This window comes from Salvia miltiorrhiza, chromosome 4, assembly GCF_028751815.1.
Source record: "Salvia miltiorrhiza cultivar Shanhuang (shh) chromosome 4, IMPLAD_Smil_shh, whole genome shotgun sequence".
In the NCBI taxonomy this organism is placed as follows: domain Eukaryota; kingdom Viridiplantae; phylum Streptophyta; class Magnoliopsida; order Lamiales; family Lamiaceae; genus Salvia; species Salvia miltiorrhiza.
This window is the reverse complement of record NC_080390.1, coordinates 36,129,589-36,143,838: the sequence shown is the minus strand read 5'-3', so window position 1 is coordinate 36,143,838 and position 14,250 is coordinate 36,129,589. Positions and strand designations below refer to the sequence as shown.

Sequence of the window (14,250 nt, the reverse complement as noted above, 5' to 3'; positions counted from 1 at the left end):
GGTGTAGATGTTTGCCAAAAATTAAGTTCTAGTTTCCTCTCTTTTCATCTCTTGAGTGGTTTAGGATGCTAGAAATAGCTACTTGGGATCGTCATGATTATGTAAGCAGAAAATGTAAACCTAAATTATTGATTTCTTTAGTTAGTAGTTAGTACCACTGATAATCTTGGTGGCTAGACTTTTTTCTTAAACTATGTTTATGATTTGGTAAAGGTAACTTCACGCCTTCACAAACTTGTTTTCATTGTTGAGATGAAGTCTTTTTCCTCGTCATATAAGCTGCTATCATCTCCACTTTCAGGTAAATTCAAAATTTTCAAGGAATGTCTTCCAATTCCTGAGAGTTCCCTTAGGTATGTTATAAAGGAGAACTACACAGGTGCAAAATTTAAGCAAGAACTCAATGTAAAGCAAGTAAGTTGTCTCTTCCATATCCACTGGAGTTCAATTTATTTGGATCTGTACATTGTCATTATTTTTTTTGTTGTGTATGCTAAAGAAGAAACTTATCAATGGAAGCAGGTGACAAAATTGATATCAGCTTTTAGTCCTTTGGCTGCATCTATATGATAGAAATTGGGGGATATTGAGCATGTTACTATGTGTTGAGCCAATTTTGATTTATGAATAAGGGAAGAACGACTTTTAGTATTGAGTGGAGAACTTGTGGTGATTGGTTGTGTTATAACTTGCTTTCTTGGTGTTGATGAGTTAAATATGATTTAAATTTCAAGCTAAAGCATGTTAATGTGTAGTAAGATGATGTATTTGAGATATTATAGCTTTTATTTGGCCAAAATATGAGTTATATGTGGAGTTTCAACAGAAACTGTATTGCTGTCAAGTTTGGCTGGACAAACCAATGTCTTGTGAGGGATGTTCGAGAGTGTTCCTATTGTCCAAATAACTTGAAATTTTTACTGTAATAACTTCAGCATGAGTAGGAGGTTTCTGTAAAATTTCAGCTAAATTGGACACCGTTAGATATGTCAAACAATTTTCTTAAAAGTACTGCGCGAAGCAGCAAGGTTCTGTGGCAGATTCTGCATTTTGTGAGATAATTTCTTATACACTTGAGAAGATATTGTATTTTTGTAACTTTCTAATAAAGATAGACTTTAATAGCTTTCTTAAAAGGTAAAGCTTGCATTTTTCTTTGAAAATGTTGATTTTATATGATTTTTCAAAGTTGAGATAATGATTTTTCAAAGTTGAGATTCATGTTTCTTACTTGAGAAAGTTATGAATAGAATTATGCTAAGTAATTGATGTTTCAGTTATTCCCTTCTTCATTCCCTCGGACTATATTCAACTATACGGTATATATGTAACGTTGTGAGAGAGAGCAGAGTTGAAATATCTCTTTCATATTTCTTTTATTTAAGAAGCTCGGGTTGGCTATGTTTTGCAGGTGAACTCGCTCGTGTTGGTGCAGGGTAATCTTCTTCTCATTTTAACAATATAGATAGAACATTGAGATCTTGAAGATTACTTATGTAACTCACATGTTGCCGGATTTTTTTAATTCTCCAGTTCATTATTGTGATTGAGTTTATCATCTTGGCGGATCAAGTAGATGGGAGTCGATGAGCTATGAGGACTACTACAAACGAGAAGGCTGAAGCAGAGAACGTCGTTTCAAATGTCTAGCAAGTTGCGCGCATTTGTAATATTTTTTAATTAAACATCTAGCTAAATAGAATATATGTGAAGTTTTCATTATATTTGGATGATAATGTATGAATATTTTGGATGATATATAATATTGTTATTGTTGATTTTATCATTTTGTCGTTTTATAAAAATTGCAAAATTTAAAAATATACTACAATTATATAAAGTGCAAAAAAACTGTTATAAAAGGTGCAAAAACCGTTATAAGAAGTAAAAAAAACTATTAACTATGATGGAAAAAAATAAAAAAAAATACAAAATAACGGACAAATTCTCATATATAACGGTAATAAACCGTTATGTATAAGCATTATAGATAACGGTTTCATACCGTTATGTATAGAAAAAAAAACTGTTAACTATGATAGGAAAAAAACAAAAAAAATACAAAACATAACGGAAAAATCCTCATACATAACGGTATAAACCGTTATGTATAATCATTATAGATAACGGTTTCATACCGTTATGTATAGAAAAAAACTGTTAACTATGATAGGAAAAAAAACAAAAAAAATACAAAACATAACGGAAAAATCCTCATACATAACGGTATAAACCGTTATGTATAATCATTATAGATAACGGTTTCATACCGTTATGTATCAGCGTCTCGTACCGTTATCTATTCTCACATACATAACGGTTTTTAAACCGTTGTCTATGATACGTATCATAGATAACACCACTATACACAACGGTTTTTTTGCTCATAGATAACGGATAAAATCTGTTATCTATGAGCGTTTTTCTAGTAGTGCATGTTTGTGCTCGTTTTTTGTGTCTGTTTTAGGTCTAGATAGAGTCTTTTTCCTTTATTTTGCTAGGGTCAGTCGCCTGGGAGGGCGTAGTTCCAGGGCAGGCCCGTTCTTTGGGCAGAAGGTGCTTTTAAGGCATAATGCTGCTGCATTCCGCGAAAGATGCATGAGTTTGAAGCAGAGGAGTTTGGGACACTCAAAAGCTTGTTTTGAAGACCAAAAGTCCGAGAAACAGGATGTTGGGCAAACCGACCCTTTGCCCATAAGTACCGCGCGAGATTCAGTTGCATCGGAAAAAGGTTCTAGGCATAATGCGACTTCGGTTCGGGGAAGAAGTATGAGCACAGATACAAATCCAATCGGAGCTTGAAGCAGCAGGTTACAAAAGCTTTAGATGAAGTTTGGAGTTGCTCAAGTCAAAATAGCGTTTTGCCCATAAGCACCGTGTGGGACCCAGTTGCACCAGAAGATGATTGTGGGCAGAAGGTACAGACGGGGCAGAGAAGAAGAGTGCAGAGGATGTAGATAAGGAAAGAAATCCAAAAACCTTATCCCTTGAGGTTTGGATAAGGAAAAAATCTGGATGCAATCTCTGGCAGAAGGAGCCCTAATTCCAGCCCACTCCTTTTGGGCCGAGCCCTTCGTCGCCCTAATTCATGCCTATAAATACCACATAGTTGTGAACCATTGAAGGACGGATTTTGGAGGCACCAATTCAGAGACCACTGCTGCAGTTTTACTTTCCATAGTTAGGTAGGAGTAGTCGCCCCTTATGGGCATAGTAGTTTAGTTTTCTGTTCATGTTTTCTGCGGCACTTTTGGCCGTAAGTACTCTTTGCCTTAAGTAAGTTTCTATTTCAGTTTTTTTACTTTATGTTTTCTTTTATGTCTTTTGCCTTTGTTATTTATTTTATGTCCGGCTAGTTTTATATTCTGATTTGGGCAAGATGATCTAAGCATGAACACTTAACTCGAGAGGTCTAATTTGGGCATAATCACTGTACGAGCATATTCCCGATACACTAGGTTTGATTCCAATAAGGTTGTAACAACTTGGTTAATTAATTGATCACTAGTTAACTAGGGAGTTTTGGCCACAAGTAAACTTTGGGCATGCAAAAGGCGAGACACCATCGACCTCTAAAATAGTACAACGAGTGTTGGAGCCGTGATTGCGGTGAAATATCTGCGTAAGAGTAAAGTGAGTCTATCTAAATCTTAAAGCATTCTGGGCAAAGCACAACTAGCGATAGGCCATCGCAGAGAGCGTGGATGTTGCCCGGGGTAGTTGATTTCCATTAACTAAACCTTCTAAGGGATCATAAACTGAAAGGATAGATTGGACAAGGGGTTTTTGCGTGCGTGACGAGTGACAATAGGGGCGCAACAATTCTTATGCCTATAACCACTGGTATGCGAGTATAGTAATTTATCTTTGCACCAATGATCGAGTGCCTAGTTCATGTTTAGTGATTCAAACCCAAGTCATGATTGTTTTGTTATTTGATTCATTTACCTTTGTTATTTCAGTTTTAGTTGGAACCCCTGTTCTGCCCATAAGCACGTTGAGGTCAGAACCCGTCAGAATACAAATCCTTTTTAGTGACACCCTTGTAGGAGGAGTTACTGCTCAGTTCCCCGTGGATTCGACTCTGGACTTACCACTAGCTAGTCTAGTTGTGGGCACAGGATATTTTATTTGCGCGAAGCTCAAACGACGGCTTCGTCAGCTGCCGCCGAGAGAGATGGGGGAAGAGAGAGAGAGGGTGATGTGGGAGGGGGAGGGGGTATGATTTGGCATTTCTGATGCCACGTTGGCATTCCGGCTGCCAACTTAGATTTAATTTAGCCGAAAAGTTTTCCCGGACAGACATTGCAATAAATTGAAAGCTCGTTCAAATTTTTGCTACAATTAAAAAGATTGTCAAAAAACCAGATTTTGGGAAAAGGTCAGGTATTTTGGTGCAATTAACCTAATATTTAAATATAAAAATTAGAAAATTATAATCATTTAACAAAAATGTGTTATCTTTATATCTTTAAGAGTTGCATGTAAGTCTAGGGCTGCCATGGGCTAACCGGGCCTGGCGGTTCGGCCCGAAAGTCAACGGTTTCGGCTCAGACCGTTGACTTTCGGGTCGGTTCCAGGCCAAACCGCCAAACTGGAAGGGCCGATTTAGGTTCATGGAAATCTCGACCTTGAACCACCGGTTCGAACCGCCAGTTCAACCCTAAATCGACGGTTCCGGTCGAATTTTCAATTTTTTTAAAATTCAAATTCATATCCTACATTTTTCAATGTGGAATAATTTCAACTAAATGTAGCTTCACTATTTATATTGTACTACACATGGTAGAGAATCTTACATTTTTCAATATGAGATAATTTGAACTTAATGTAGCTTCACTATTTATAGTGTACTACACATGGTAGAGAATGTTATATTTTTCAATGTGGGATAATTTCAATTTAATGTAACTTCATTATTTATAGTGTACTACACATGGTAGAGAATGTTACATTTTTCAATGTGGGATAATTTGAACTTAATGTAGCTTCACTATTTATAGTATACTACACATTGTAAAGAATCCTACATTTTTCAATTTGGGATCACTCATGACTCAACTTAACTTATAAATATATAACTTATATTCGTGTAATATATAAACTGCGATTTTATTATAAAGAGAAAAAACCTAAAGAAAACCCTTGAAAGCACAGACAGCAGACTAAGGGCCGAGCCTCATTAAAACCTATTTACAGAAAACCCAGTGGGAAAAACCGTAAATAGGAAAAAGAGTACTCGTCTAGCAGACAAAAAACCGAGAGGTAAAGAGCGGAAGGGAAAGTTTCTGGAACTCCGGCCTGACCATCGTCCCCAAACAGTCCCGGCTCTTACCTCACCAAAACAAAACAAAGACCAAAAAATCAACGGGGCGGTTAAGACCACCCCAACGGAACCACGAAAAGCGCCACCCCAAAACAACCCCCGCACAGCATCATACGTCCAGCTTCCCAACCGAGTCTCCCGAGAAACCGCAGCAGCAAAGCCCCAAAGCAACACACCAACCTTGTTCCCACGAGCATCCGCAAACCGCCTCCCAGCTGTTCGACAAAAGGCAGAACAGCAGCCGACCACCCGAAGCAGCCTAGCAACCGAGCAGAACCCCAACGACAACAACAGACGCAGATCAAATACGTCGAGTGTAGCTGTGCGTCGACATGTCCAACCGCACCGCCTCCTTAATTTCCTCAATCTCATTAGACCACCACCCTTCCCGGCGAGACGAGTGGGCCATGATGTCCGCAGCAGTATTACCTTCTCTGTATATGTGTGTAACCGTGAAAACAAAATCCTCAAGACGCCTGAGAGTATCCTTCCAATAAGTCCTAAAACGCCAAGGCACATCCATGCCACGGTTCTGAAGCAAATTCACGACATAAGAGGAGTCCGCCTCCAGCCAAAGGCGACGCCACCCTCGGTTGTGAGCAATGGCTATGGCCGTGATGACTCCAAGAAGCTCAGCTTCGAACGCAAAGCCCGAGCCACCCTTTATATGAAAACAGCCACAGACGTCCGCTTTATGACTTCTAAAAACCCCACCAGCGGAGATTAAGCCTGGTGCGCCCGAAGCGGAACCGTCCGTGTTCACCTTGACCCAGTTGATGTCAGGAGGCCACCAATAAACCGATATGTAATCCGGAGGGGGAGCAGGTCTAGACTTCACACCGAGGTTGCGGAGAGAAAGATAGTCACTCCAAATATTATCCATAAATCCAAGCTTCTTAATATCATCCGTCTCCTTAAAAACCAGCTTAAGAAACTTAATAATAGCAACCGCGCTAAACGCTTGATCATCGAAAATAACATTGTTACGGCTGATCCAAATCTTTCAAATAAGACTAATAACACCGATTTTCCAAAGACGCTGTAAGAGAGAACTGAAAGAAGAATTCCAAGCAAAAGTAAGGAAAGAGTGAATGTCCGGGCACTCAATAAGCTCAATTTTCCCAAACCACTCCAGAAAAATCTGCCAAATGGGAGCAACCATTTTACATTGCCAGAAGATGTGATCAATCGACTCAGCCGCATTCCAACAGAGAGAACAGACATTGGGAGCAACCAAACCTTGACGTCTCTGGCAATCCACCGTAGGCAACCTCCCATGGATAAGACGCCAGCAGACCAACGATCTGCGCATCGGGATGGAGGAATCCCAGATCCACGACCCCCAAGCCACCCGAGGATAACAGGTACTAATATGTGCCAAAGCCAGAGACGAGGTGACATTACCATGTACCGAAGGCTTCCAGAGGCGAGTATCAGGGTCAGAGCTCATCGGAAGAAGAAGGATGTCGTAAACCACCTCAGGAAAATTCACAACAAAATTCTCCGAGAAATGCCAAGTGCCCTCAAAAAAATAGTCCGAAACCGTATAAGTGAGCCGGTCAATCAGAGGATCAGGAATGCCCAACTTATCGCACAATTTATACCCAAGCCAGTTGTCCGTCCAAAAAAGAGTGGAGTGACCATTCCCCAGGGCCGAGTAGGAGTTATTGACGAGGTCGATCACCTCCGGTTTTAGCCCAATCCAGATGGTAGAGTTCGCCACGTTTCTCTTCGCATAACCTTGAGAGGTAAGATATCTCGAGCTAAGAAGATCGGATGCCAGAGTTCCCCCTTTAATCACATTCCAAGCCATTCTCATAAGGTAACTCCTGTTCATTAAAGCGAAAGACCGAATACCAAGCCCCCCCTCTTCAAAACTCGAGCAGCAACGATCCCAATTAACAGCACACGGGGGCTTCTTCTCCGTGTTTCCAGTCCAGATAAAATTTCTGCACTTCCTGTCTAACTCACGGAGTAACGAAATCGGCCAACGAAACACCATCATCGTATGAATGATCGAGCTCTGGATCACCGATTTAACCAGACAGAGACGACCCGCCATCGAAAGATTATGACCTGCCCAACGCGAGAACTTCTGCACAATACGATCTTTTATCCCCAAAAAATGAGAAACACGAGGCCGCCCCACAAAAAGAGGGGCGCCTAGGTAGTTCACCTGCTCCCCTCCTTGTGTAAAGCCCAAAACCCGATTGATACCTCGCTTCATGTGGGTGGAAACCCCCTGCCCAAAGTAAATTCTCGATTTCTCAAGGCTGCAGTTTTGTCCCGATAAACTGTAATAGTACTCTAAGATGTGCTTAATCTTCTTGGCATTGCGCACCGAGGCCCGGCAAAAGACCAAAATGTCATCCGCATATAAAAGGTGAGTCGGAAAATCCATGTTCCTGCTATAACTCATGGGGATTAGATGACGCGAAGCCACACAATTTAAGAAAAGGTGGCTGAGCAAATCCTCCGCGATCCCAAAAAGAATAGGCGAGAGAGGGTCCCCTTGACGGACCCCTCTAGTGCAAGCAAAATAACCGCTAAGACGTCCATTATAAAGAATAGAGATTCTAGCCGAGCTGAAAATAATGGCAATCCAAGAAATGAAAGTCTCCTGATAACCCAGCACACGTAGCATCTTGAGGATAAAGTCCCAGCTCATGGTGTCAAACGCCTTCTTGATATCAATTTTACACGCCATGTTAGACTTACGGTTCGTGCGGTTCATACAATTAAAGCCTTCCGAGCCCAACAAGATGCAGTCGTGAATCGAGCGACCTCCAATAAACCCAAATTGATTGTGAGAAACAGTTGCCGAAGCAACCTTATTTAAACGATCCGCCAAAATCTTGGAGATAATTTTGAAGAAGAAATTCGAAAGGATAATCAGTCTAAGATCCGAGACCGTGGTGACCGAATCAGATTTTGGGATCAAAATAAGAGTGTTGGCATTGCACCCGCTCGGCAGGTACGAATTGAGGAAGAAACAACGGACTGCTCTAATAATATCCTCCTTAAGAATGTTCCAGCAAGTGTGATAGAACATACCAGAGAACCCATCAGGACCAGGGGCGCTATGGGCATCCATATTAAGAACGGAGTTGGAAATTTCCAAATCCGAAGGGATCTCCGTCAGCTTGAAATTCTGCTCCAACGAGACCTGCATATCGATATTAGCTTCCAGATGAACCATATCAACATCTTCCACCGGTCCTTGAGAAAACAACGTAGTAAAGTGATCTACAATGTGAGATTCAATAATAGTTTGATCATACACTGCGACCCCACCAATGAGCAGATGACTGATCATGAAACCAGAATTACGGTACTTCAACATCCTGTGAAAAAAAGCAGTGTTCCTATCCCCATCCTTTAGCCAAGAACTCCGGCTTTGCTGCTGCATGTGAACATTCTTTCTGGAAAGAAGCGTGCTGATTTCCGCCTGTTTCGAGATCTCCTCATCGAAAACCGCATCTGTGTAACCATCCCGCGAAATACTATCCTGAATCCTGAGTAAATCACTTTGAAGATCCGCCAACTTCGTGTCAACATGACCAAATCCCACTTTATTCCAAGTTCGAAGGTGACCCTTCAGGCGCTTAAGCTTCAGCATAACCGTGAGGATAGGACAAGGAGTATTGATACTTTCTTTCCAGGAGGCGCTAACAATATCTAAGAAATCCGGGTGGGAGATCCACATATTTAAAAACCGAAAAGCCTTCTTCCCAGGAGTGATCTGTTGGGTACACCGGAGCACAATCGGGGAATGATCCGAGGAAGATCTCGGGAGCACCTGATTGTTGATCGAACTCCAGAGATCTGAAAAGGTCGGAGAGATCAGCGCCCTATCAAGCAACGACTCAACGTGCTCAGGAAGAAAACGTCTGCCAGACCAAGAGAATTGAAGCCCAGTGGAATTCGGCTCCAAGAAACCCGTATCGTCAATAAACCTGCAAAACTCCAAACAAGAGGAACGGGAAGGCATTACCGAGCTAAGACGCTCGTGTGCACCTTTAACCGCATTAAAGTCGCCAATAAAAACAGTTTGGCCATCAACAAAGCGAAGAAGATCACACCAAAGAGTCCGCCGAAGAATAGCATCATTAGCGCCATGAACCAAAGCAATTCTGAAATTAATAGACTGCCACGAACAATCAGAGATAATGGCCTGTTCCGAAGAGAACACAACGTTGGTAACCACCGTCGGCTGGGCAAGTAACCAGAGGTTAGGTCGACGCGGAACCCTGCAATTCTGGTGACGAGGGATGAGATTGAGTGAGTGCCAGTAATTATGCGAAACTTTGTGAAGACCCTTCTTGGGTTCGATGATACCGACAATAATCGGTTTGAAGGAACGACAGTGCTCCTTCAAAATCTGTTTAGAATCGTCCGCAAAACCTCGGACGTTCCAAACGAGCACATTCATGGAAAAGATCAGGAGTTTGAAGCTGGGGTTTCCCCCAACTCCATTTCCGCCGCCCAGCTTTTAGCTGCTAAATTGTGCATTGTGCGAACACTCGCTCTTTCCGGATCTTCAATGACAAAATTTTGCGTACTATGTCCCAGCTCAGAGGATTTTCTGAGTCTGTTCTTAATCGAATCAGCCGCAGGTGTGTGAAGAATTTTCCCTCCTCGCCCCGATCCCGGGGGCCTCCCACGTCTTTTGACAACTTCCTGCTCTTGAATGTAGGCTTCCAACTTTTGAATTTTCAAAGCATTTTCAAGAGCGAGTTCTTTGAAGTCCGGATCCGTCGACTTACCACCGTTCGGTGCTGGAGTATCAGATCTTTGCACCTCTTGAATAGAGTCAAGGTTAATGATGCCAACGTTCTTCGCATTCAGAGTGTTCTCCGGCAGGTCCGGGACCGTCTCCTGACCACTATCCTCAGTATCCGTAAGAGCCATGAAAGAATTACTAGTATTAACTTTGTTTGAAAAATCCGACAAGCGACCCGGAGAAACCATCGCAGCGCTAAGAGCACGACAGTCTTCAGAGTTGTCCGAAACCTCAGGACGTTTCTTCACCGTATCAACCTCATTCTTATCCCCGGAAGCGTTCTGTTCAGTTGAGGCATGCTGCTGTTTTTGCTGCCATTTATTTTCCATCGCAGGCTGCTGTTTCTCTTGACTCGAGCCTTCAACCTCCTTATCCCTATTTCCCACAGACTTTTTATTCTTCATGTCTTCCCTCTGCTTAAGTTTCCTGCACTTATCAGGAGAATGACCAACAATCTTGCAATGCGTGCAAAACGTTGGAAGCGATTCATAACTAAACTCAATATATATGGAACTATTATCCTCATCAATCATCAAAGATTCGCGGAGGGGAACAGATAGGTCAATCTCAATTAAGACCCGAGCATAGTGTCCCACCTCTCTATTCGCCGAACCACCATCAATGCGAATCGGGTTACCCAAGTAACGACCAACCGCCGCTATAACTTCAGGATGCCATAGTTCAATAGGTAAATAATAAATACGCACCCAAACCTGAGCCAATGAGGAGCATTCTTTGTAAGGATCAAATTTAGGAACCCATTCTCTCAGACGCAAACTGCCATTGGATATTTCCAGATTTATTTTCCCCTTTGCAACTTTTTTGTCTTCCAGCGAACTAAAGTTTAGAGTAAAAAAGCCCTTACCCATCGGGATCAACTGCCAGTTTTGGGGAATATTCCAGATTTTTTGTAATTCCGCTTTAATATCTTGTGTAAATCTAGGTTGCGACCCCTTCCGGAGCATCAATCTTCCTATAAGGGCATATTTGAATTCCTTTAGACGTTGCTGCAGGAACTCCGAGGGGATCTTCAAGGTGTCAACCCCTCCTGTGATCGAAGTGTGAAGGGCCTGAAATCTATGAGCAGGAAGATCCGGCTTCCTTATCCGTGGCCCAACTGCCGCAACGTAATTCATCACTTTGGATTTCCCGGGATCGGAAGAAAGAATATCATCCGCGCTGGTGGGCACAGCACCATCCCTCATGACTTTGTTGTTGGCATTAGAATTTGCCAAGTTGCTAGCACTAGGGTTTGCCGAGTTGCTTGCACTAGGGTTTATCGAGTTGTTAGTACCAAGAATTACCGAGTTGCTCGCAGCATCAGTCGGAGAACCATCATGGAGCGGCTTCACCGGAGGCGCTCGGGTGTAATTGGAAGAGATGATAGGAAGATTCAGCGCCGAACGATCGTGGTCACCATGAGGCGGATGACCGGAATCCATAACGACGACAACGAAAACTAGAGCATGCAGGCGGCGCTAGGGTTCCATTCTCGGTGAGAGAGGTATAACGGTTTCAGATCCCAACCTTATATATATATCACTTATATTCGTGTAATATATAACTTATAACTTATAAATATATAACTTGTAACTTATAAAGTCTAGGGATCAAACCCCACCGCTCCCCCTCTCCCAAATGTCAAAAAAAAAACTTATAAATATATGACTTATATAATAACTTATAAATATATGTTGTATTTTTTAAATTTTGCATATATATATACTTAACTTTAATAATTTTAAAATTGCTCAACTTAAAAATCTTAAATAATATAGTACTAACATACAACTGTTAAAATTTTAATAACTTATAAGTGTTGAAAAACACAACATATATTTATAAGTTATTATATTATTTAAGTTGAGTGATCCCACATTAAAAAATATAGGATTCTTTACAATGTGCAGTACACTATAAATAGTGAAGTTACATTAAGTTGAAATTATCCCACATTGAAAAATTTAACATTCTCTACCATGTGTGTACAATATAGTGAAGCTACATTACGTTAAATTTATCTCACATTGAAAAATGTAGGATTCTTTACAATGTGTAGCACACTATAAATAGTGAAGCTACGTTAAGTTGAAATTATCTCACATTGAAAAATGTATGATTCTCTAGTACACTATAAATAGAGAAGCTACATTTGATTAAAACTAAAATATGATTTAAGTTGAGTAGTTTCAAAAAATTTCAACACTTGTAAAGTAAAAAAAATTGAAATTTCATCACAAATCATTTAATTTCATAAAAAAGAATAAAAAAAATTTAAAAAAAGAGGAAAGCTCAGAAACCGCCGGTTTTCGGCTCCGCTCGGAACCGGCGGTTCAGGGTCCGAAAACCGGCCCTTCAAATTTTAGGCGGGCCGGTTCAAGTTCATGAAATTTTCGAACCTGAACGGCCGGTTCGGGCCCGGAACCGGCGGTTCCTGAACCGGTGGCAGCCCTATGTAAGTCGATATTGAAATATCATTTATTTATTCGTGTATTACAAATATTATTGGTAAGAGAAATATATTAATTAATTTTTTTAATAAATTTTCGAGTCCGACTAATCCGATGGGCTAACTCTAAACCCGAACATCGTAGATTAGAGTTGAAAATTTCTAACCTGGAAAATTTTTAACTCGATAATCTGCATTCAAATAACACGATAATTCGATATAACTGACTTTTTGGTGAATTAACCCTATCCCTACTTAAAACTCACAAATTTTATTTACCATACACTACCCTAACCCATCCAATTTTCAGAATCTTCTAGGATATCACAACTCGCCACTACTAAAAGATTTGTTCAAGGATAAGAAATTAGTGTCATCTCCTTTATTTTGAAATCCTTTTTTGTATTTTTTATTTCACAATAAGATAGGAGTATCATTTTTTTTTTGAGATGGAAGGCAAGAATATTATTACTGAAGATCATGGCTTACAATATCCTTCAACCAAAGAGGAAAATCTCCAGTCCAAACCTTCCTATACTCGACGCTACGCGCATGCTGCGCCAAACAGTGTGCGGCCTCATTCGCCGTGCAGAACATATGAAAAACTCCCAACAAGCAGGTCTCTCTAGCCACCTCAAGGATCTCATGAATATCATGAGGAATAAAATCTCGATCATCGTCCGGGCCTGCCATAATCCAGGTTGCCAACATAGAATCTGTGAAAATACAGAACAGAGAAATGTCCAACTCCACACAAAGGGTAATGCCATTCACTACCGCCATAACTTCAGCCACAAAAGGATTAGAATTTGGTTGCGTGCGTTTGGACATAGCTGCACAAATCGCGCCATCGCTGTCACGCACAATGACGCCCACACCAAACGAACTAGATTGCTCGTCATGGAATGCGTCCACATCAACGCGAAAAGTACCATGCTTCGGATACAACCACCTCTTATCCACTAGCTTCATACCCATGACAGAGCTCATCGTAAAAGTTGGCTTAGCGCTCTGGAAAGTTCCCGCAGTACTTGGCAATGCATTTCAGACACCAAACCTTTCTTCCCATTTCCTTCATGCTTAGACCTACATTTGTCCACCCAAACCTGCCAAGTCATATACACCCAAACCTCATAATCCTCCACTTGAAACTCTGCCCTCATAGCCTCTACGATACCAGCCAAATCAAGGTGCATGGCCTTCGAGAGTACGCGCCAGAATCGTGACTCACGCCAAATGGGTCTAACTGTCGGGTAAAAAAATAAATTATGAGCTGTTGTATCCCAATTATCACGGCATTGTCCACATAGTCCCTCCACCGCAACGTGATGTTCGCGGAGGTTAACCTCGGTTGGAATCAGATTTGACAAAGCCCTCCACAATTTTTTTCGCCTTTGGTGGAATAGAAAGGTTCCAAACAGCACAACTCCACCACTCCATGTCACGACTACTACTCGAGGGGTGTTAATCATAATATCCCACCGCCAGTAAGTACGTTGATTTCATAGTAAAAGTTCCCCTCGGCTCGAGCCGCCAAGTTAGCTCATCATTATCCCCATGCTCGGCAATAGGGGTGTTACAAACCGACACCACATCCGGAGGCCAGAGCATACGCTGAATTTTGTCCCTATCCCAGGACCTCTCCTGATCAAAGAGGTCTGCCACCCTGATATCAGTAGGGGTGTCATCCAT

The 14,250-nt window shown here is 41.5% G+C and overlaps 1 long non-coding RNA gene across 1 annotated transcript; it reads left to right on the top strand.

Annotated features, from left to right (window-relative positions):
• The first annotated feature begins 887 nt into the window (after positions 1-887).
• Positions 888-1,783, top strand: LOC131021382 (uncharacterized). The gene is made up of 2 exons (XR_009100935.1): positions 888-1,436; positions 1,534-1,783. It is a non-coding gene; the product is annotated as an uncharacterized LOC131021382 (long non-coding RNA).
• Positions 1,784-14,250: the final 12,467 nt, after the last annotated feature.